Below are 24928 nucleotides of genomic sequence, written 5' to 3'. Positions count from 1 at the left end.
GACCATACCACACAATGTAATAGTTTCTATTACAGGAGCTACACGAGACCTATTTTCCTCAATTTGTCTCTTCAATTCTGTGTCAATTCTTACATCAATTGATTCCTGTTTTCTGTCAATAACCGCCTGCAACTCAGCTGCCTTCAAAGTAGAAAACTTGTGATATGATGTGTTAATATGTTTTTTGGAACTCCTCCACTGCATCATTCCAATTGTCAAATTTAGTCTTGACAAGTTTGCCAAGAGGTTGGCATCTGCGACCAGCACCTTCGCCACTGAATACCACACAGTACTTACAAAATGCACCATTTTCAGCTTTTGAATAAGCCAGCCACTCCCAACGCCCGAGCCATTTATACTGGAACTTTAAGTTTCGTTTTCCTGTGGCTGGAAACTGAAAAGATACAGGCAGCACCCACAGTCTCTGAATAACACAGATTCTTGTCTTTGGATTCAGCTGTAACAAAAGAAAAGCTTACCTCAGTAAATTAGTTCAATATGAAAATTATGATGATGTGAAAAACTATCAGCCAGCTAGGAAAGTTTTTATAAAGCAGCTCCCTCCCCACATGTTTCATTCTCACCAGGTTATACCACGCAAGTATCCCCCCAGTTACCCCCAAAATTTGGGCATTACCCACTTAAAAATTTCCACTTCAAACGATATATGTACATATTTTGTATATACTGAAATGGAAAAAAGTATTGTAATAATATTTGCAAATTAATAAGAAACTGGTAAATCGATATTTCACTGTTTACAGATTCTTGATCAAAATGACAGACAGGGTAAGTTTAAAACTATAAAGATCACATGGCGTATTGGTAACGTCGGCATCTTGTAATCAAGGTATCACGGGTTCGATACCAGGTCTTGGAACATGGACAGGTTTAAACTGTAGGTCCGGTCCCGATTAGCCTATATGTGCATAAAGTGTACTTGAAACCAACAATTCATATGAAATCGAAGATCATATATCGGGAGTTGACCTTGGTGCGGGAGCGGTTAGCACAGCACACTACGACGCCAGGGGTCCCGGGTTCGAAACCAGGCCTGGGCATGGAGCGTCTCTTCATCAGTTTTCTCATCATCGCGGTCAGCCAAAACTGGCAGAAAAGTGACACTAAATAACAAAAATCAAATCTTATATGGAGAATGCACATAAATTCCTATTTAATGCTCTTTAACAACTTTCCTAATATTCTAATATAATTCTTGAACACAAATTTCGTTTTATGATCTTGACTCTTTAAATTTGTTTCTTTTTTCAGTAATATAGAGGTCGTGTCCGAAAGGTGCAAGACTGTACTTAAAGCAAGCATCTTCCCAGAATGGTCTTGCACTATGGTCTTGATGTGGTGGACTGGAAGAGAAAGTCTTTGTACTTCGAATGCAGCGCCTAATATGATCAGAACTAATGTTGAAAATTTTCAGGAACTTGAGTAAAATCGTATTGCATTGGAATTAGATTTCTTTAGATTTAAAAGATATCCTAACAACAATAAGCCTCAATGTTTAACAATTCTGCAATTTAGATATGAATAGTCTCTGGCTGCATCCAAGACAGATGATTATTAAGAAAATTATATCAAACCACACTGTTCCCTACATTCGGCTTTCCTATTTTGGTTATTTTAAGTCACTATTATACTTTCTGAGATGATCAAGACATCATTGAATGATTGATGGGACAAACACAATGATACTTTCGTGCCTGATGGGCTTTTGACATTGGAGCCCCTGCCTTCGTACAGTGTTGCTATGACCACTACGTCACGTAGGCTTGTCAACCTCACTCTTCTTCGATTAATTTCAAATCACGAGATATAAAGAACAGAACCTACTTTGATGCTAATTTTGTGGTTAGAATATCTGCAAAAAGATCATTTGTATTTCCGTGCATCTTCTATTAGATTTCCTCGTAGGTGAAAGTGTGTTCTTGGGTACAGTCATAATCTAGCTGTCATACCTTCTGAGTTCCATTCCTATTTTCTATTACCAAATAGTTTACATTTTTGGCTCCGTTGGTAATCTGGGGATTTTATAATTATGTTGCTGAGATGGTGGACAATATATGACAAGTGTGATAAAGATATCTGGTGTGTGATTGTTTTTGAAATGAGTGAATAAGGTTCAGGTGATATGTTATGCAACATGTAACAAAATTAAATGTTAGTCAACGTAAGCTTATGGGGACCCATTATAGTATTTCTATTGCAGAGATGAAGCTATAGTAAATTACATTTTATAGAAATTTGTATAAAATGAATGCAGTTTCCTTGAAAAACCAATGGGTTCATAGGTTCGAATACTAAGAAAATCCACCTCATTTTCAGGCTTAATCTATAGATTTGATTTGCTTTTAGTTATTTAGAGTCGCTTTTCTGGTACTTTTAGCAAATCATGACGATGAGGATGATTGATGATTAGATTTAAATTGATGATGGGACACTCACAAAGAACAGCCATCTCAGACTGGAATACGAACCCAGGAACTTCGGTGGCAAAGATAAAAGTTGACCACTTAACGCAATCGGCCAACAAGTCAGCTAGAAGAAATCTTGTTATGGTATTCAATATTATGCTAAGATGTGGAAAAACTAACAGTAGCAGAATAATTAAACAATTAATTTGTCTCCACTGGAATTGTTAATATTCTGAACATCAGTTTGCATGAATAAAAGTTACAAGATAACCAGAAGCATTACAAAGAGCTGACACCTTACTTAGTACTAGACATTTCCATGCTAAGATGTAGAAGATGCTACATTTCCAGAGCGTGGAATAGAGACTTATTTCGGAACTGTCTTTAAATATAGGATAATATTAAATACATTCGAATCAGGGGGTGGTGTTGTGGGAAAAGGATCACAGGAGGGGGATAAAATGATCCAAATGATATTATCCTTCCCTGTTATTATACAGGGTGGTCCCCCCGAACTTCCCTGATTTTAACTAACTTTTATTCGGAAAATCATCGGCACTGGTGTAGTTTATTTACAACATGGCATCAATGCAAGATTGATTGATGGTTGATTTGTTGTTTTAAGTCCACTTTATGCACAGTAAGGCTAATTGGGACTGGACCTACAGTTTAAAGTGGGATCCGAACCACTTGTGCCTCCACCGGGTATCGAACCCGGGACCCCTACATCAATGCAAGAGATGGTCCTCTCTTTCAACCATACATATTATCACCTCTTCTCACACACAAATATATAAAGGGTCTGTGTGATTCCAATGCATTCAAATTCAATTCAATTAAATGGTATATAGATTTTAAATGTATAATTAACGGTTCAAAGTTTACATTTGCCACTTCACATACTCAAGACTCAAAATACCAGAGGCGAAGCGTCTGGACATTGGGAGATGCGGTGATGACAAAGCAAAATAATAATAATAATAATAAAAAATGCTTTTTAAATATTTTAGAGAAGAAGTAAAAAATATGTCAGAATACTCGCATATTTGAGCGAAATTAGCCACTCGATGCCATGAAACAGCTAGAAATATGCAAGAGATTCGCTATATTTAGCGAATCAAAAGAAGAGTCCAGTTCTACCCTGTGCCCAGCCATCCCGCTGCATTTCCTGTTGAGTGCAATGGTGTCAGGCTGGCCAACTCATCGCAGCAGGTCTGTGAATCCAAGGTCCTTCGACAGCTTTTCCCCCGCTCTTGAAAGTCTGGTCATAAGAGGCCTTTTTTCAGCCCCCTTGGTTACAAACATGGCAGGCTGTCAGTGACATCATAAGTAAGCAAAAGCATAAATTTCCTTACGGTTAGTGCTAGAAAGAGCTGGGGGAGGGGGGAGCAGTTCTGGATCCATTGTATTTCCTTTACAGTATTTCTCCTTTCAATTTTTTTCTTTCTTTTGATCCTGCAGTTCAAATATCGTTTTCTGTAAATAATGTTCTTACTTTACAAAACACGAAGTACTTCAGTGTTGTTTTGTGTTTACTATGCTTACGAATGACCAGACTGATCAAGATTTTTGTTCACGAGGTGACAGACATACTTACTTAAGACAGAACCTTTTCCCTAACATATCTTACTTTCACACCAGGGATGGTCAACAACATCAGGATTCCGGAAAATTTAAAATCTCAATTCGGAAATTTTACTACCCGGATTTCGGAGAAAGAAGTTTAACAATTTTTTTTCCATTTTTCGGGTAGAATTCAAGAAAGTTTAGTCTTCCTTATTTTACGATCATATACAACGTAGAATTTGGCCATCACTACTTCACACGTCTGTACGAACACTGTTATCATCAATCAATGTAGAAATCCCCCTCCACGGTTGAAAGATTGACCCTGACGTTTGGCAAGTCTTGCGATGACTACGTAAAAAAGGTCACACTTCGCCACTGCAAAATACATCTACAACAGTGGCGGAGCGTGACCTTTCCAACAGTGTAAGCCTAGCATGACGAAGGCTATTTCCCGTTGTGCTTATTTTTGGGCTGACATGGTTAGTGATTTATCCACACACATCGACCCCCCCTCCCCCCATTTTTTTCAGAACACTTTCCTGGAATTTTTCACCAAATTAAAAATTCTGGATATCTGATAATTAAGTCAGTGTTATTCCTCTCACAATGAGTAACGTATCGATAAAAATATGCAAAGTTAGATAAAATGAATAATAATAAACAAACGAAAACAGAAGGAAACAGAAAAGTGCTGAATACTTTTTACAACCGCATAACCAAGTATCAGCTCCGTATCATGAATCGCAAAATCGGCGCACTTTATTTTTCGTTTCTGTTACTATGTCTGCTAGAGAAGGAAGGGGTGGGCCTACCTATATCCAAAGGTTTCTTCTTGGCAGCAAAATCCTTGCTGGACAATGGCGTCTTCAACAAGTTCTTCACCCCACCGTACAATCACACTCATTTTATTCCATAATGCACTTCACTACTGTATCACACCACAGCACAGGGACGACAGTCCGCTTTTCAATAGATGGAATTCGCAAAAGCAATACCTCGAGACTTTAACAAACACACAGCAAGAAGGGGGAAACAAAAAGAAACCAGATCCAAAATCGGTCACTCCTCAAAGCAGTGATCTTTCGGACTGTGAGGGGAATATCCCTTTCGGATATAAATAAATTCCCTCTCTTGCCTTAAAATTCCCTATATTTAGTAAAAAAAAAAAAATACAATATAAAAGAAATGCTCACAAATTGTAGGGATATATCCAGAAATTTCTATCAAAGGACGATAGAATAGTATGGTGCTTTCTTAGGATAGTGTAAAAGCAAATCTAGCACCTAAAAGATCATAAACGGGCTTTCCGTACGTTGTTCGAAGAGTGTTTGAATCACGGACTATGTAATTAATAATATTTGGTTCACATTTGACATGAAATTTGTAAAATTTGTTCAATCTTCAGTTTTTATTAAAATTTATTTCACTTTTTAGCTCAATTATTACCAGCTGAGTTCATACATAAACGGAAAACAGAGTCTTAATATGTCTAATGTTTATGCTCTCCTACAAGCGAAAAACAGAAACAACAAGAATTTAGCACATCAATGTGTATCTAGTTTCCCCGTATCACGCTCATTTCTAGGTTTCTCCTTTTTCCCCTTCCTATTAGTTTTTTGGTTCAGAATTCCCTGTTCCTGGGGAAAAAAAAACTCCTTGAAGCACCACCGGCTCAAATTTCCTTTGCAGTCAACCATTCATACCCGACAACGCTGGAGCCCCTCCTCTTGCAGGACCTGTGTCTCCCTGGCGCGTATTCAGTGAAGCCAACCCAAGCATAATGGTGCTAAATCTCGCACAAGTTTAAAAAGTCGTTTGTAAGTTGGAGATATAAATAAAACAACAGGGCCGCTTTTCGTTGTGGTTGAATTTTCTCAAACTTTTCACATAACGTGGAACCCATGCCGTTGGTTGAACCATTCGAATTTATATTTGTTTTTGTTATAAATTAATATTTATAATATGAAAATCCCAGAACAATTTAGTAGTAGGCTATGTAGCATAATTTCGGAGTTTAAACGACACCATGGATGTCCAGAAGGGGCAAGGGGAGGAGACACTTCCTGAAAAATGAATGTCAACCATTTTCACACATATAATTTCATTTTAGTCACATCAAATTGTTAATTATTGTAAGGGCGTTGCAGATAAATGTTAACTTCAAATTGAATTAGTATATTTTGAGAAGGGAAATATACCTAGTTTACCCTAACCCCTGAAAAAAATACTTTGCTTAATCCTCCCTGGTGGAAAGAAATACTGCGGACGTCCATGAACAACACTTTTTCTAAACATGAGGTTTGCAACGCTGTTGTAAGCCTCTGCCCGTAGGTTTACACACCTAGGGTTTCGACGTGCTTATCTCCCTATATTCCTTGCTCTTCTCCTTCCAGATACGGTGGGCGACGGTAGGCACCGCTCCTTCGCGGTCAGAAATTTGTAAGGCAACATTCAGACGGCTTACAACTTTCCACAGGCAAAAGGCGGGAGTTCTCATGTGCCATCTGGTGCTGAAGTGTTGCAATCTAACAAACAGGATCTCGAAGACTGGTATCGGGCCGAGATGAACTTTGAAGTTTTTACGAATTTTGCCATATAATTACATACATTTTACTAGAACTAATAAAGTGTAAGCCCGGCTTACACGGCTTACATGGACGCTCCGCGCCTGATCTACAAATATTACGGGATATACTAATCTACAATAAATTGTTATTTGCAGAAGAATTTCAAAATCAAATTTGCTTAATCGTATCTTTCATATAGATTGTTCTGCAAAGGATTAATAAAAGTTGCAATTTTCCACGTCTACAAAGCATAATTCTTGGAATTCCCAGTGAGTAGCCATCCTGAACTTACATATTAAAAGTGGACTTGGAGTTAACTCCCTTGAACTGTTCAAGTGATCCAATACATCTGTCAGCTGGAAATGTTTGGGTCTGTTGCGTGAACTCCACCAGCCCTCATCACCCGCACGGAGAAAGGATTTTTCAATTCTAACTGGTGAAATCCACACAGCAGGAAGGTTACCCCAAATCAATTGGGAATAAGAGAATAAATTTCCAAAGTATCACCCTAGTCTCGTAACAATATACATTACCTCTTCAAAGCCTTCTTCTCATTAGTCTCCATTGCTGCACCCTTATCCTGCATTACTGTGTCTCACATAGACATCTAGAAAGGAAACATAACAATCACAAGGAGTGCAAACAGATTTTTCGAGTTAAAATTTACTGAGTGAATTAGTCCCCACGATCAATTAACCTTTAATGTATGGAAACTTTTGAATCATGTGCTCCTGCAAAAATTTAACATCGAAGTTCCACTGTATATGAGGAAAAGCACTGGTTGAAGAGTCCAATTTACATATAACATCTATTCCATAATACTTAAGAGGGAAAAATACATTTGCACTTGTTGATAGTAGTAACAATGAATACATTGTTTTGTAATACAAGTATGTCATACCTTGGCATGTGTACAAATGAACAAAAAAGACAGAACTGAACTATCATGTGTAGTTGTGAAGAAATGGCACGTAAATTGCTGCCACGTGGAAGTGGTAAATATCACTACCAGACATCCTGTGGTGAAAACATAACATACCACCCTTCCTGAGAAGGTTTAAAAAGAACCTGCACAGGATGAACACAACACACTAAAACAGCGGGAAGTTACTAAAACACTAACTTTATGGCAGGAGGCCACAGATTTTTGCAGGGCTGAACTTATCCCCCTACGTAAGACATTCGTTACACAAACATTTTTCAAATGTAAACTTGTTCATGAATTAAGGAAATTTCCATTAGATGAATCCCAGACTGGGCATGGCGTTGTTCTCTGAATGGTCAATACAGCAGAGTAAAAGTTCATAAAAAAATAGACCACACAGTATCACCTAACTCACTCATGCAAGCAAATAGGACAGAAAACAATTCAATGATAAATCAGAAAACCTGTGCAGTATGTGCCTATACATATGTATTGAAATATATTGTCGTAGAGTCACAAGGGATGTAGCAAATTATGCAATGCGAGAGGGTTCCATTTTATAACTTGATTTGCCTATTCTGTCAAGGAGAAGAAAGAAGAGGTATTTCTCTCTACACTTACTTAGAGCTGACCACGTTGTAGATCCATGTAAGTCCTTGGTTCAAGGTGCAACTTATTGAGGCATCTCGCACCTTAAGTTATACAGCGACTCAAATTTCCGTGGTCCCACACCCACTATATTTGACGAATTCTTATTAACAACTGAGAGTGAGTTTTACCATGCGGGACGTTTTATACTGTTCTTAATATTCTCTGTCCTCACCTCTCAACGAGAGATCAAGGCCTCTATCCTCGACGGAAAGTCCCCAGAGGATGCGAGGCCAAGATTACATACGCAGCTTAAAAGAATGAACCTATTCTCTGTGGAATGCGGCATTGTCAATGAATGGTTGGACTGTTGGTTAGAAGTAGAGAGATGGAAAAGTAGAACTTTTACAGATTCTGCTCTGCATCACTCTTCAATATATATATACAGGGTATTGCAAAACTCTTTCTACAGCTTGGGTGCTGGTAGATATCATAAAAACAAGTAACTTTTCCCTATAAAGTTTACCTCGAAAGCTGTTAGTTTCTGCGCTATAAGCGCTTAAAATCTATCCTGTACGTATGCAACCCAACACAGAAAATGCTTGATCTGACATAACTACCAGGCACATGTGGCAGGGTTGCCACTACCGTTCCTCGTTAAGAGAGACGACTTGAAAATAACAACTTTGGAGTCTTGCCTGAGCAAAATCCAAAACATTAATGATAATTGCGATGTTGTAAGAAGCATTCACAGTATTTATAAACTGACCAAGACAAATAATGGGCAGACTGAAAGTCAAGAATAGCTACTCATTCTAAAATATCTCCATAATTGATTGATTGATTTGGTTTATTTTAATTCGCTTTTCTGCAACCTTTGGCTAATCACGAAGATGAGGATGATATGATGAAATTATAAGGGGTGTTGTTTTTGTTTTAAAGGTTAACTTTAAATATATAATATATCAAAAACAGCAAAAACAAAAGAGAGAGCCACGCTTTACGCGGCCACACGCAGACCCTATTCCACGTGTGGTGTTCCGTATAATAACAGGTATCTCAAGGGATACCTGTTAAGCAACAGACGAACTTTAGCCTATTTTTAATAAGCAGTAACCAGAGGAGGCCTTGGTAGGCTTATGATTCACTTCAATGATAGAAGGTCAGACACCTTTGAACGACACATTTATTCATAAAAAGCACCGCTTGTGGCATAGCTACCACCAAACACGAGCATTTCACTGTACATAACACACAAAAAAGATATACCAAAGATTCTGTACTTACATACCAGCCGCTTTCACATTATAATTTTCATACCTGGGGCCACACACACAATATTTCACCCTTCATAGCCACATCCCGACACATGGGTAATTTTGGGGTACACAACACTAAAAAATGGTAATTCGATGCTTCCTTGGTGTAACAAAGGCTTTGGGGGAGTGATGGACGAGTTTTCCTGGCTTTTCTTGCATGGATGGCTGAGAACAACTTGGATATTTGCTGATATCCTATGGATGCTGTTATAGCGTCAGTTCTGCCGACCATGTGGTCTGGATTTCCACTTTGGATGAGGACACAAAAACTCGCTATATTGCTGAAATTTTCACTGGGATCATTAAATGCTGTTTTGGACACAATATCCCACTTGGTCACACACACTTAGGCCAGAGTTTACTATAACTGGACCTTAGATCCCTGTTTCCCTTATGCATTCTTTGTTGCTGGCACAGGCGGCCATTAACACACTGGATTCTGCCAGTAACTTCACAGGTGACCTGCTCTCAGGTGGGTCTGGAATGCAAGTGAGCTTGAATAGCAAGCTCAGACACAAAGGCCATCTGAAAGTCTGCTCTGTGACGTCACAGCCTTCAAGGCTTCTCATTGGCCAGCTGGAGTCCTCCGATCTTTCCTTGTCTGTGGGAAAAGTGTCACTTTTTCCCACCAGATGGCAGAGTTATCAATTGCTTAAAAAGTGTAAACAAAAGTGTTTTTTCACCTTTTCTGGCTTAATTATGCCAGATAATTGCAAATGAATTTACTTTTAGTAAATTAGGCATTATTTTACCTATGGGTAAGTGTTATCTTTGATTTTCAATAAAGGATAAAAGATTTAATAAACACGTGATTTGGAGCACATGGTGTTTGTTTTTCAAGATGGCTACTGTCAGCCTAAAAATTGTGGATTCTTTATAAATAAGGCACTTCTACCCCTCCCATGAGTGTAACAACTGGTTGGTAAACATTACCCATGATTCTAATTGGGGGGGGGGTATAAGTCTCTGGGAAAATAGCTCTCACAAGCTTTCTCTGATGCTAACCTGATGGCCCTTGTACTTAGGTTGGTCTGTGGTTATTTGTGTGTGGGCATGTATGCCCAATGCTGATTGGTCATAAAATAACAAATGACACCAATGTCTAGGCTAGGATTTAAACCCGAGACACCTGGCGCCGTAGTTAGCTGTGCTAACCACACCATCACAGAGTGGTTCGTGTATCATGCAATATCAACAATTGCAAGGAACATGTGAGATAGGGGAAATCCACGAATGAACCAATGTAAACATGATGTGTTTGCTGCCTAGTTTTAAACATGGAGACTGTAATGCTATTACAATTTATTTATTAGAAAATTGTGAACTAGCGCTATTGCGAATCGAGTTCGTTATAAAAAGCAGGCAAACCTCTATACTGAAAATAAACAAAAATGTCCGGCAGATGAATATTCTTGAGCCACATCGGTGACGGAGTACGTTTAGTGATCAACACATGATCTCTCTACCGAATGTTCCAGACACGAGTTCCGACCTGGACAAAGGTGTCACTGGATCTTTCGTCCTCGTATTTACTATTTGGCTGAAAGTGCAGAAAAATGACGTACAATTCACAAGAATTATCCCGGAAATTCATCTAGATGTCAGAATCTCACTCGTTTGCTACAAAACGTTGTTCCCAGGGTGAACTAAAATTTGACATTTTGGTGCCTTCCGAAAGTGTTACTCTTACATTTCAATGTTGATATCAAGTTGTTACAGTGAATGATAAATACGTACAACTTGTGACGTGTACTCAATGGTTTCCTTTTGATTATTTTTCTTTCACGTTTGATGATAAGAATGCGAAGCAAAGACACAAAATAAGAAAACTAATTCCCACACATGAAAAGAGTGTAAAATACGAGGATTTCTCTTGATGTACCAATATAAAACGATATCGTGAAATGCGGAACCAACTAGTACAGGCGCTAGGCACCGAACTCAATGTAATTCCTTTCAATGAAATATCAATTTCTTCTTACAAATTCTTTAATAAAGCATTCAAGATGAACAAGTTTGAGTGGAGAGAGAGTTTTTAATTCACATGTTCCTAGTATTGCAAATAATCGGAATTTTCTTGAAACCCACTATTAAAACACACAATTTTTCTTACATGCATATCAGTTCTCGGTAAAATTTATAGGGTGTCACTGTTTTCTAACATAAGCCAGGGGTGTTCGGTTTGAATCCCGGCTTGGGCATGGATGTTTGTGAGTGTCCATTCATCAATTTCATCATATCATCACTCATCTCCATCTTCGCAAATTAGCCAAAAGTGATACAAAAAACTAAGTAAAATAAAGCAAATCAATCATTAAATTAAAAGAGCCTTGCAATTAATTCCTTATGAGACGAACACAATTAGCAATAATGCTAGCACACACAGGAATAATTTTCAAATAAATTGTAATAACATTATATAATCAAAAAGAAACCACTGAGTACACGTCATAAGTTGTACGTATTTATCATTCATTGTAACAACTTGATATCAACATTGAAATGTAAGTGTAACACTTTTGGAAGGCACCAAAATGTCAAATTTTAGTTCACCCTGGGAACAACGTTTTGTAGCAAATGAGTGAGATTCTGACATCTAGATGAATTTCCGGGATAATTCTTGTGAATTGTACGTCATTTTTCTGTACTTTCAGCCAAATAGTAAATACAAGGACGAAAGATCCAGTGACACCTTTGTCCAGGTCGGAACTCGTGTCTGGAACATTCGGTAGAGAGATCATGTGTTGGTCACTAAACGTACTCTGTCACCGATGTGGCTCAAGAATATTCATCTGCAGGATATTTTTGTTTATTTTCATTATAGAGGTGTGTCTTCTTTTTATAACAGACTCGATTCGCAATAGCGCTAGTTCACAATTTTCTACTAAATAAATTGTAATAGCATTACAGTCTGTGTGTTCGAAACGAGGCAGCAAACACATCATGTTTACATTGGTTCGTTCGTGGATTTCCCCTATCTCACGTGTTCCTTGCAATTGTTGATATTGCATGATACACGAAACACTCTGTGGTGATGTGGTTAGCACAGCTCGCTATGGCGCCAGGTGTCTCGGGTTTAAATCCTGGCCTAGACATTCGTGTCATTTGTTATTTCATCCTCATCTTCGCGATTAGCCAAACGTGTCAAAAAAGCAAATTAAAATAAACCAAATCAATCAATCAATTATGGAGATATTTTAGAATGAGTGGCTAATCTTGAATTTCAGTCTGCCCATTATAAATACTGTGAATGCTTCTTACAACATCGCAATTATCATTAATGTTTTGGATTTTGCTCAGGCAAGACTCCAAAGTTGTTATTTTCAAGTCGTCTCTCTTAACGAGGAACGGTAGTGGCAACCCTGCACATGCCCCTGGTAGCACCAAGTAGTACCAGCACCCAAGCTGTAGAAAGAGTTTTGCAATACCCTGTATAGCTAATTCAATTCATGTAGAAAACACATGTTTCAAGATTATATCAAAACCAGGGTTATTGTCTGAAATGGCAAGGCTATCTGATTCTTCCACCAGTTGGCACACTACATCTACATGATGGATGAGAGTGGATCTCTACAGACTTACTTAAAGTTACTTACCCCTCAATTATTGCAAAGTACAACACTATCTACCCCATCATTCCATCAAATGGCATACATTTGGAAATTTTTTAGGGATCTTCTAGCTATGGCAAGATTATCGATCTTCTTCTATTGTTAATTCAGCAGTAGTCCTTCTGGGTAATGGAGAATAAGAAACTTATACCATGTGGATGTACTACACCAACTGAAAAATATATGATTTAACGTACAATTATGAGCAATGCACTCCATGGGTCATACCCATGTAACATATTTTTCCATCTATTGTGTGCACCTGCAGGCATATTATTCTCATTTACAGGGAAAGAAGCTGACCATTGTTATTCTAATGAGCCTAAAATAATCAAAACACTACCCAACATAATATTAATGAATAGTAAAATTATTCAAGAATTCTTTCATAACAACTTACCTGTATTCCATCAATCTTGCCTTGTCATAATAGCCAATCATATTGTGAACTGTTAGTGTGCTGCTGAGATCCACTACTGCCGAGCTGAAGTTCACCTGGAAAACAGAAACAGATCAGACAAAGCAGAATTATCTTTTTAACCCCAAGACAATTTACAATGTCAGACACCCACAATATCTTTTTAACCTCAACACAATTTACAATGTCAGACACCCACAATTATATAATCTGAATGCAAATTAATACATCGGAGTGACTACTGTCACCAGGTGGTAAAGTTAGCTTTTGAGTTGTTTCCACGAGATCTTAAACTGCACATGTGGATGATCTACAATCCGGCCTGGCCTGCTACACAGATGTGTATCAAGCTAACGTCTATGTGCATTATTTAAGTACATTTTTTCCCACGCCTAGGGTGACCAGACACATACATTCAGAAAAGAGCACAGAGCACGGCGAAAAAGGAGGAGAAAGTCATAAAAAAAGAGGACATAGCAAAAAATTGCAACACATTTGCTGTTACTCAGAATTTAAAATATATAAAAAAAAACCCACCAACATTTTGTTCACAGATACTTTTCAGGTGATCTCTTTCAATAACTTCCTCTTACCTTTAAGCAACGAAAGCAATCTCCTAATCTAATCAGTTATTTAACAAATGACAAAGAATATGTAACAATTAAGATTAGCTTTAACTTATTTCCAAAAACCGAATTAAATTTTTAGGTAGAGAAATATGATTTTAATGCCCCGAAACATTTTTAGCACTCTTTCAACAGCAGGGGAAAGTGACAGCCACTTTACACTTTACCTCATATTCGTTTCTGGATATTTTCTTGTAAGATCATTGTTGAATTTACACTTTCGCTTCGTTATTTCATGAAAGTAAATATTACTTAATAATCAAAATTTTCACTTCCCGTTTCTGTATTGCCTATGTATAAAGGAAGTGACCAACCTCAGTGGTGGAGTGGTTAGCACAGCGGTCCCGGATTCGGATCCCAGCCTGGGCATGGGTGTTCTTTGTGAGTATACCTTCATCAAAATCATCATACCATCGCTCATACCAATCTTTGTGATTAGCCAAAAGTGGATGAAAAGCAAAGTAAAATAAACCAAATCAATCAATCAAAAAGGAACTGCCCAGACTACATACGTTCCAGCAGTCTCAGAGGGCGAAGCAACGAGTTAGAACTTAGAATAATAGTAATGACTAGGGTGTGGATTTTTGCCTATTTGCCTTTTTAATTCCTTTGTGGTAACACATAGGCTTTAATGTTTAAAGTTAGTTTTATGGTAGTCCAAAAATGCATTTTTATAGTGCCTACAAATTCTCTACATTAAAGAAGGCTTTGTTGATATTGTACTGACTGATATCTGGTATTTGCCAGATTTGAGGGTCTCAATTGTAACAATGATGCAAAATATTTCTTTTTCGTTACAATGGTGCACATCGTTTTTTCATGATTTGTTCAGATTCGCACAGTAGTTACCACAAGCTCTTTTTGAGAGAATTAATTAACTGACGATTTCCCGCAAATGTGTATTTCGATCAAAAGAATATTAACCTTTTGGTGCCCAAACATCTCGAACGAGATACCCAAAAGTAACCCTCAGGACACCAAGCATCTCGATCGAGATGCTGTGTCAAGGTCGTAGTTTTTACGTTATAACTTTTCTATTTTTGGCTAGAATTTCGATTTTATTTTTTTATATTGTTCCTAACACATGTACAAGGTGGTTATAATTAAAGTGACGGTGTTCAGAGTGGTACAGCACGGGCTGTAATGAGAGTAGCAGTCTGAAACTTCGTAGATATGCTAATGAAGCAATGCGCTCGCAAATTATGCAAAAAAAAAAAAAAAAAGTTCCAATTCTCGCCACCAGGGTAAAAAATGGCGCTGTAAGCAGTCAAAACGTGGTATAGTTACAGGAAAAAGGCAGGAAAGATCAAACACATGAGAACAATGGCTCTGGCATGTTTATTAGGAACTATGGTTACAAGAACTGTTCAATATGGCCTCCCAATTCAGCAACATGCTGCATTCGTAACACGGCATGGTCGACGGTTGCTCGCAGCATGTTTGGTGAAATCTGAGCGACATGTCGTTGTATGCTAGCCTTCAGATCAGGCAGAGACCGGACATGTCCCTGATAGACACGATCTTTTAAATATCCCCACAGCCAGAAGTCACATGGATTAAGGTCGGGGGATCTGGAAGGCCAATCATCTGGAAACTGCCTAGAGATGATGCGGTCATTAGTGAAGGTTTCTCGCAGCAAATCTTTCACGTGGTGAGCGACATGTGGTGTTGCCCCATCTTGCATGAAAATGGTGGTGTGTTCACAGTTCCGTTCTTGCAAAGCTGGAATCACGTGTTGCACAAGGAGGTCCCTATAACGTGCAGATGTCACTGTACACCTAACAGGCCCTCGAGGTGTCATCTCCTCAAAGAAAAACGGACCAAGAATGAAGGAGCTAGTGAACCCACACCATGCAGTCACGTAAACTGAGTGCAATGGTTGTTCCTGCACAACATGTGGACGAGTGGAACCCCATATGCGACAGTTCTGAGTATTCACTGTACCGACCAGAGTAAAATGCGCCTCGTCAGTCCACAGAATATTCCCCGGCCACATGTCATCCACTTCCATGCGTGCCAAAAACCGATGGGCACTCTCACGGCATTGTGGAATATCTTGGGGTTTCAATTGGTTCACAATTTGAATCTTGTAGGGATACCAGTGTAAAATGCACCGCAATACCTTGCGAACTGTTGACCAGGGGAGTGACAATTCACGTGCCACAGCTCTAGCACTGGTTGCAGAAGTTGAGGCATGTGCTGCACGGTCAGCTACAGCAACTTCGTCCACAACTTCCACGGGGATGGGCCGCCTTCCTCTCCCTGGTGCAACACCCAATTCACCTGTTTCCTCGAATTTCTTCATCATTTTCTTCAGCCCATTAATTGACATGGGCCCTCTTCTCAGCCCTTTCTGTTGGCGATATTTCCGCAGTGCAGCATTACTATTGCTCCCATTCTGGTAAAACAACTTCACTAGCAGTGCACGGTCTTTCTTCGCAATAGCCATTGCTTTTTACACGGGAAAAATCAAACTTTTAATGTTCGGCGAACATTCACATCACTAAAGGAAAAAAAAAGCAACAAGCGTCACCAACAACAACCAGGGAGCTCACACAATGGTTAGGCAATGTCACCGACTTTGACGTCAGAGTTACGGAAAATTCCACGTTTTGACTGCTTACAGCGCCATTTTTTACCCTGGTGGCGAGAATTGGAACTATTTTTTTTTTTTTTTTTTTTCATAATTCGCGAGCGCATTGCTTCATTATCATATCTACGAAGTTTCAGACTGCTACTCTCATTACAGCCCGTGCTGTACCACTCTGAACACCGTCACTTTAATTATAACCACCTGGTATTTAACAGAAATTGTTTTTTGCATATTTTTTTTTTGTCTTCATGAAAATGGAGGGGAAAGGTGGGGAAAGGGACTTCTCTTCTGCGTCTCTTTTCAAGGTCAATTTTTTGCCTACAAATGAAGACCAGCTTTGTTGTTCTAAAGCAATGCTTTTCACTCCCTCTTGCTAAGTGCATTCGAAGGAAGCTTGTTTATCAGTATCCGATGTCAAAATGAAAGTTTTCTGTGAGGGCGCAAGCATGGGGGGGGGGGGGGCGAATACTGGTTGTTGAATCTGCGTTGTGAGGATGGAATTTCGAAGCGCGCTGAAGGAAACCTTTGTTTCTTTTAGCACAAGTGGCAACAGGGGTTACCCAGCATTGTCTAAAAATAGAATTTCAAGCAGCTGCAAGAATTGGCGCTCATTTGTCACTACCTTCTAGCTTTTCGTCCGTGAATGTTGTGCGTAGGTGTCGTTTTGTGCCCAAGTGAGAGGACATTTTTTGGGTGGTGACAATTTTTTAAAATAATTTTTGGGGGTTTTCTCCCTTCCCCCTCCATATATACACCAAATTTGCATAAATGTTGCATTTTGACATTTTTTTTCGGGGTGGGGGTGGGGGGAAACACCATTTTTTTAAGAAAAGTATTTTTGAGGGGATTTCCCCCCTTTCCCCCTCCACATGTACGCCGAATGTGCATAAATTATATATCGTCTGAATCTGTGATTCATTCTGCGCACAACGGTATAACTTTCATATCTCTAGGGCAATTAGCCTCCGATCTACACTCATTTAATTGAAACTCTGCATTTTACTCAAAATCGGCTCATTTCAAGGTACCGCTGCATTTTGAAGCTTGAATCAGTGGCGTGCCGACCATTCCTTTTGGAGGTACAACTCAAGTTACATTGGTCATATGATAATAATGCAAATATTTTTGTGTTCCTTACATGTCAGCGATCATTTCCATGTGCATGTCGACACTGTCATATACTTTTTTTGGGGGGGAGGGTGGGGGAACCAAATTTTTTTTCTCGAAATTTTGGAATTTTGAGAGTTAGCCCCCTCCCCCCCCTGCCACATATACGCCGAATTTTCATATAGTCTGAATCTCTGGTTCATTCCGCGTACAACGGTATATCACTCATCTCTCTAGGGCAATTAGCCTCCGATCTACACTTATTTATTTGAAACTCTGCATTTTACTCAAAATCGGCTTGGGCAATAGAGGCTTACTTGTGAAAAAGGCCTTGGGCGGCAAAAGTTAATAGTTTGTTAATCGTAAGCACACTTATGTGTATGAACTGAAGTGCTAATACAGCATACCTGTGCATTGGAAGAAGAAAATTGAATAAGTTCACATTTATTGCCTATTTTAATGTCTTTTTTTAAAAAAAATTTAGGGTGCCTTCTTACTGCCTATAAATCCACACCCTACTAATGACTCAGTCGGGAAAGTGATAGTGTTCAGCTCCCAGATGCTAGGTGACCATTGTTCAAATACTTAATGTGCCCAAAGTGATAAGCCTTAAATGATGATTGTTTTATGTGGAAGCATTCTCTGTGCAGCACATTTGCTATGGTCAATGCTATAGTCTTTCCAAAAAAGGAGGACATATATCGATATCTAAAAATCAGAAATATCTCTCCAACGCCCAATTCGCATTGCTTCCATTTGCTTTCTCTAAATGAACCAGAGGTTGCACACATTTAATGACGTAATCTCCTGTCATTGTTTCCAAACCACACAGTTTTTTTACAAGAAAATGACGTCCTTTTTTTTTTTTTAACTATGTATGACTAACCGAACCAAACCTAACCTTACCATGAATGGTTTGGGGAGCTATGCGGGAATGATCTTTGGGGCTATTCGTGAATGGCGTGTGGGGTATTTTCCGGTTAAAGCCCAAATTTTAACTATGTTTGCCTAACCTAACTGAACCTAACCTTACCGTGAATGGTTTTTGGGGCTATGTGTGAATTGTGTGTGGGGCATTTTTCGGTTAGTGAGGTTGGAAACACTGCATATTCAATACGCAAATCAAGCTGTGTGGCCATATTGTGTATTACTGAAGCGAAAAAGGAAGAACAATAATAACTGTTAACCTCATAAATAGAAGTTCTTTTCGTGAAAGAAGCAAAATTACACCTAATAGAATGTTTTGCAATGCACATAGGTAAGTACGAATGTAAAAAGTGACCAAATAAACGAGTGAGACATGTTCGGCAGACAGGATATAGGTAATATGGGTGGTTCCAGGGTAAAACAAAAAATAATCTATCAGACAATTTGATTATCGAAGATGGAGTATTATGTTACTCAATGCTTTCGGTGTTAGGTTAGTCGGGCCAGGTTTAGGGCTATTGGCATTAAAATTACTTCTGTAAATACTTTCCAACACCTAATCATGTAATTTCTGGCCTTCAGCATCATTCTCACTACCTGGTGCCAGCATTTTTAGTTTAAAATAACTTCTTAGCAGTAAATTCAGCAACACTGCCACCGAATACAATAAGATAAAATTTTTGGTATGATTCAGGTACTTAACTTTTGCTCGTGAAAACAGGCACATATGTTGTTTTCAGTACTTGGTGAAAGAAGCCCTACATGCTATTCTCACCACCTGGTGAAAATAGTCACAGCCTCAATATATACAAGTGCAACATACTTGGTGCATAAATTATGTTTTTTTGCAGAATATGAACTGCAAATTGCAAATATTTTCAGTGCACAATACTTAGTTTCATTCACTAAATATCAGGACCAACATGTACGAACATTTACTGTAATTTGTCCGATTCCTGTGCACAGCTATTCATCTCCTTGGTTGAATGCCATTTCTTTATACCAGAATGCACCTAGTGTAAAAAAGTGCAGCGAACTAGAGGAGGCTAATGGTACGCCAGACCAGCACCCTTTCATAGGCACATTTGTGAATATAATACAATATTTGCCCCGATTTGTGGAAGTGCAGAAGGAAGGGAGTCATTTCAACTGAGACAGCAAAAAGATCGGATTTCACTGTCAAATGTGGCACACACTTGGTTTCTAAAGGAAAAGGGGAGCACGGTGGTTAAAGAATAGCAATGCTTACATCTTGAAGGTTCCACAAGGTGCCAAAAGACACCATCATAAAAGTCCAAACATCCAATGACTTGTGCAAATATGCACATTTTTCATTAGTTCTGTGCCCATATTATGCACTGTGCCTACGATCATTTTGCATGGGCTACCAAATCTATAAACCAACTGCCATTTTTTTGTCTACTGCTGCACTTTAGAACAAAGATTTTTTTCAGTCCAGTGCATTATTTTTAAACCAGGTGCAATGTAAATTTGGTCTACCATTGCCAGTTTTTAAAAAGATTTTCATAATAATGCAGTCTATAAAGGTGACAGGTTATCAGAATTCTAAGTGCTAAGTGATTTTTATAAAGCATTTATGAGAAAAGCGTTCCAAATTAATTGAAGTTTATATTTGAATATCCCATGCATTATATTCCTGGTGGGAATTAAAATGTTCAGTTTATTATTGTTTTATCTTACCATGTATCAATTCACACTTGTGCTGTTTCATTGTTTGTGCAGATGTTATTAATTTTTGTTGGTGGAATATGCAAATTATATGCATTCGCAAACATTTAAACCTAAATGCGATTCATTTTATTCTTTTTTTTTTATTTACATGGAATAGGACCAATTTTTGTGGTGTGTCACTTTCCATACCATGTTGCACACAGTGAGTACAAAAGTTAAATGCACCAATATTAGTTATTAATCGAAGTAAAATGTTTTTGTCTAACATTTACTCATTTTCTGCACTTTGTACGTATCGAAAATAATATGTAATATGCATTATCGTACTGTACCATAACTACAGAATGGAACTTGTATCATGCCGCGGCACTGGTTGTGGTTACAGTGATTACAGATACAGCTTTACACGTTATTCAATTAGAGCTAACTTCATATTCTGGACAGATAGTAAGTGGACTTTCGAAGATTTTTTGGCAGAATTTACACTATGATGTATATTGGCACCTTGGTAGCAAACATAGGTAACAGTTCGTTATATTGGAGACACATTTCTTCATTTTTTTGGAAGAAACTACTTACGGAAATGAGTTTCTGTAGCATTTTGAAAGTTCGTGAAGGTATTTTCTCACCGTAGAATGCTGCACAACAAGAATTAAGCACTTGGGTATAATCAACAACATTATGCCATTGTTTCCATTATGTACCTGCAGATGGCACGAGCATCGAAAGTCACGCGGTCTCGCCAGTGTTTCCAAACGTGCCTTTTTTTTAAGTATGCTTACCTAACCTAACTTTGGCGGAAAAGGTCCGTGGGGCTATCTTGAATGTTTTTTGGGGCTATCCGTCAATGGTTTGTTATGCCATAATGAACACGAAAGTAGGTATTATTTGGTTAAGAAGGTTGAAACACTGAATACCCACTCCAAATCGACAAAAAACAAGCAAGACGCAAGATGATCCATAGCTGTGCGCGCCATGGGCATCCGGAAAATGAAAGTCAACCAAAAATTATGTATTTCACACATATAATTTCGTTTTAGCCACAACAGTATGTGTTAATTATTGCATTAACACCATAAATTCAAATTTAAGCAATGTACTTTTAGGGAACTACTCTCTTTTGGGGGAAAATGTGACTTGTTTGCCCCCCCCCCCTGGGAAAAAAAATCCCTTCCTTGCCCCTCCCTGGAAAAAAACCTGTTGACGTCCGCGCGCCATATTATATGTTCCGCAACGGAAGAAAGGAACCAAAATAATGGCCCAAGTTCCTTTTGTTTTATTGCGAGTTCATCATATGTTCCTGAAGATAGCGATAAGCGATAAAAATGAACAGTGTTGCAATCCACCGAGAGGCATGCTACGAAGCAAGTTTTACATGGTTCGATTTCGATGTACGTCTGTAAACACATACTGCGGAGTTTTAGCGATAACTTAAGGTTTTGTTCAATATATGCTTTCGTGGTTAGGTTAGGCAGGTTAGGATTGGTTAATTAGCATTAAAATAAAGTCCCTAAATGCATTCTACTAGGGCTCCGATTTACTTCTGCATTCATTCCCATGCCCTCTACGATATTCACTGTCGCTTGTCGACGGAGAATATCTTGTCCATGAGAAGTGCGTAAGGTAATTTTCAAGTTGTTTTTTTCAACATAAATAATTATTTTCGAGTCCAAACAGTGCTCATTACTTTAAGGTAGGTTGAAATTTCGTGACAATGATTTCCAAAATTCTACGATAATTAGTCCTTGTGCTGGAGAAATCATAAAACAATCGGAACCGTCACCTCCGCAATACACAATTCCTAAGTACGAACCATGAGAAACACATAATATCCGATTTTAATGTTTCCGAAAAGCATATTACTGTCATTGATGGATGCTCAGAAAAGTAAAATTTGAATCACTTTAAGTTGTCTAATTCATAAATATTTCACTTAAAAGAATAGTATGAGAAAGTAAATTTACCTTTTCACACCCCATGCCACAGTTACAGCGCCTTGTACCACAGTTCAGATGGTCATCACTTGCCGCCATTTTTTTCAGTTTTGTAAGTAACCAGCATTGCCAGATACATGCGCACAGAATACACGGACGCTGCTGTGAAATTACTATCACACACACGATTTTGAAAATACACCCATATTCCACACGTGCGGACAACGAAGTTACTAATAAGGTATGTTTTATACAGTGTATATTGATACATTTGTAGGTTTAATTGTATCTTCTGCAAATATGCTGTATAAAGATGATAAGAAACTGTAACAATTGAAAAGTGTGAATGGCCAGAGTCCCGGGTTCGAATCCTGGTTGAGCCTGCATTTTTCGCTGAAAATTTCTACGTTCGCTTTTTCTCCACATCTTTCTCTGTCGACAGCGCAAATAGTTTGAACATATGAAAAATTACCGCTTTTTCCAGATGGCACGACATTGTCATTAATTTTATGCAATGTTACCGACATTTTACACAGTACTAATAACAAACGTACACTTTGCGCAGGTGTATCGAACGCTACGTGGTGGATATTTCCTTGCAGACGACAAACAACTTGGCCGCGAACATGGCGGCAATGCAAATCCTGACGTCACATGAAACTCACCTATAAATAAAACTTTTTTTTTCGGAAAGTCGTGAAGCGTCTTGCCCAATGCATCGATGTATTATGCACACTCGCCTCAATTAGTACCAGTGACGTGCACTGAGGAGTAGCTAGCCTAGCAGAGATAGTTCAATCAGTCTCACGTCTCTAATTATTTTCAAATCACAATATTTATTGTCTTGTTGAAGCCAAAGCTTACATGCAACACTTATTTTTTCACGCGCTTCTTGTCTCTCGGTGAGATCAGTCGGCAAGACTGGACTAGCTGGGTCTTCCTCCACCTCACCAGTTCCAGGTAGAATTGGCCGCCAAAAGGAAAAGGGAAGATTTCTGCCTCTACCTCCCTTGCTCCTCGCCCCCCACCTCCAATGGTTGAAAGCTTTCAGGTCCTCCAGTCTATCTCCTATAGGACAGATAGGGGATTGGTTTTCCTTCGATTCCTTTCTAAATACACTAAAGAACTCAGGGGATAATGTCTGCAGTACTTATGTTCTCTGTATTTATGCACGTTGTATAATATGTATCTATAATGTAAAAAAAAAATACAGTTTTATTGTTTCTGAAATGGGAACGTAATATTATGTGCAGACAAAAATGTACTTGGAAATGTTATGGTTTCTTTTATTTTTTATTCAAATGCGGAAGATACTTCAAATATTTGCTGACGCTCTCCCTCGTCTTAGTAGTGTTTTATTTAAATATGCTAATCTCTCCAACAATAATAAAAAAAACGGATTTGCTAAACGGTCATAAATGCGGATGTATTTATTTGGGCAAGAGAACACGCGTTCTTATTGTTGTTGTTGTTGGTTTGGTTTATTTTACTTCGATTTTCAGACACATTTGGTTATCGCGGAAATGAGGATGAGTGATGATTTGACGAAATTGATGAAGGGATCTCACAATGAACATCCATGTCCAGGGCGGGATTCGAACCCATGACGAGCACGAATTCTTGTTCCTATGTGTTGTACTCTGCAGTGAATAATGAAATAATTTGGAATGAGAAATGTACCCCAGAACATAAGAAACTAAAGAATATTATTGGAGAAACTACAAAAAGTTTATTTTGTTACCAGTTTATCCCCCTTTAATATGTCGAATTTTTGCCACCTCGCATCACTTCTTTCTAGCTGTATAGATTCAATCGCGATAAGTAGCTAATGAGCTTATGGAAGTCGTGAGGGACAATAGTGAGGAGAGATCTCTGGACTCCTGATTTTGCAGTACCCTTCAAGTGCTCTGGGAAGAAATTATTTGCATTTTTTTAAAGTTGCTCTTCCATCAGTTTATCTAATTTCTGCCTTGACGATGAACGTAGATTCAATTAAACGGGTGAAGGGTGTCCTGTCATGGCTCTATGAGCGTCCCACAATCAGCAGAAGTGGGGTATGGTTGGTGGACTAAAATGTGATCCTCCCAGCTAGATCCGAGGGATTCGCTGACCAACGACAAGTACGGTCCTCCATTCATATTGGGGGTTAGGCGTAGAGTTGACAACTCTGTACTGTAAAAAAAAAAATGTCAAGAAACAGCAATATGAGGCCATGGATGTTCCCAAGGTAAAATATTCCGGAGGTAAAATAGTCCCCCGTTCGGATCTCCGGGCGGGGACTACTTTGGGAGGTCCCTGGACTAAGGTCTACATTAGGAAAAAGGACATTAAATTAGGCACCTGGAATGTTCTGAGCCTTTACCGGCCTGGGGCATTTCAGTGTACAGTTAATGAGATAGTTAAGTATAAATTAGATGTAGTAGCTGTCCAGGAAGTTAGGTGGCCAGGAGAAGGGAATTGTAAAACTAAAAATTATACTTTTTTTCTATGGTGGTACTGAAAATTATAATTTTGGAACAGGCTTTTTCATAAATAATAGAATTATCTCGGCTCTTAAAACAGTAGAGTTTATTAATGATAGGATATCATATGCAGTTTTACAGGGTAGGTGGTGTAAAATTACTTT

General features: G+C 38.6%; 1 long non-coding RNA gene across 1 annotated transcript; it reads right to left on the bottom strand.

The window, feature by feature from the left end:
- Positions 1–287: 287 nt before the first annotated feature.
- LOC145989441 (uncharacterized) lies at positions 288–22442 on the bottom strand. The gene is made up of 4 exons (XR_014441847.1): positions 22333–22442; positions 13406–13500; positions 7096–7169; positions 288–457 (listed from the first exon to the last, which is right to left on the bottom strand). It is a non-coding gene; the product is annotated as an uncharacterized LOC145989441 (long non-coding RNA).
- Between the last annotated feature and the right edge of the window lie 2486 nt (positions 22443–24928).

This window comes from Lepisma saccharinum, chromosome 6 (genome assembly GCF_977018435.1).
Source record: "Lepisma saccharinum chromosome 6, izLepSacc3.1, whole genome shotgun sequence".
Taxonomy (NCBI): Eukaryota; Metazoa; Arthropoda; class Insecta; order Zygentoma; family Lepismatidae; genus Lepisma; species Lepisma saccharinum.
Note: the sequence above shows the minus strand (reverse complement) of the source record. Positions and strands in the feature narration are given on the sequence as shown.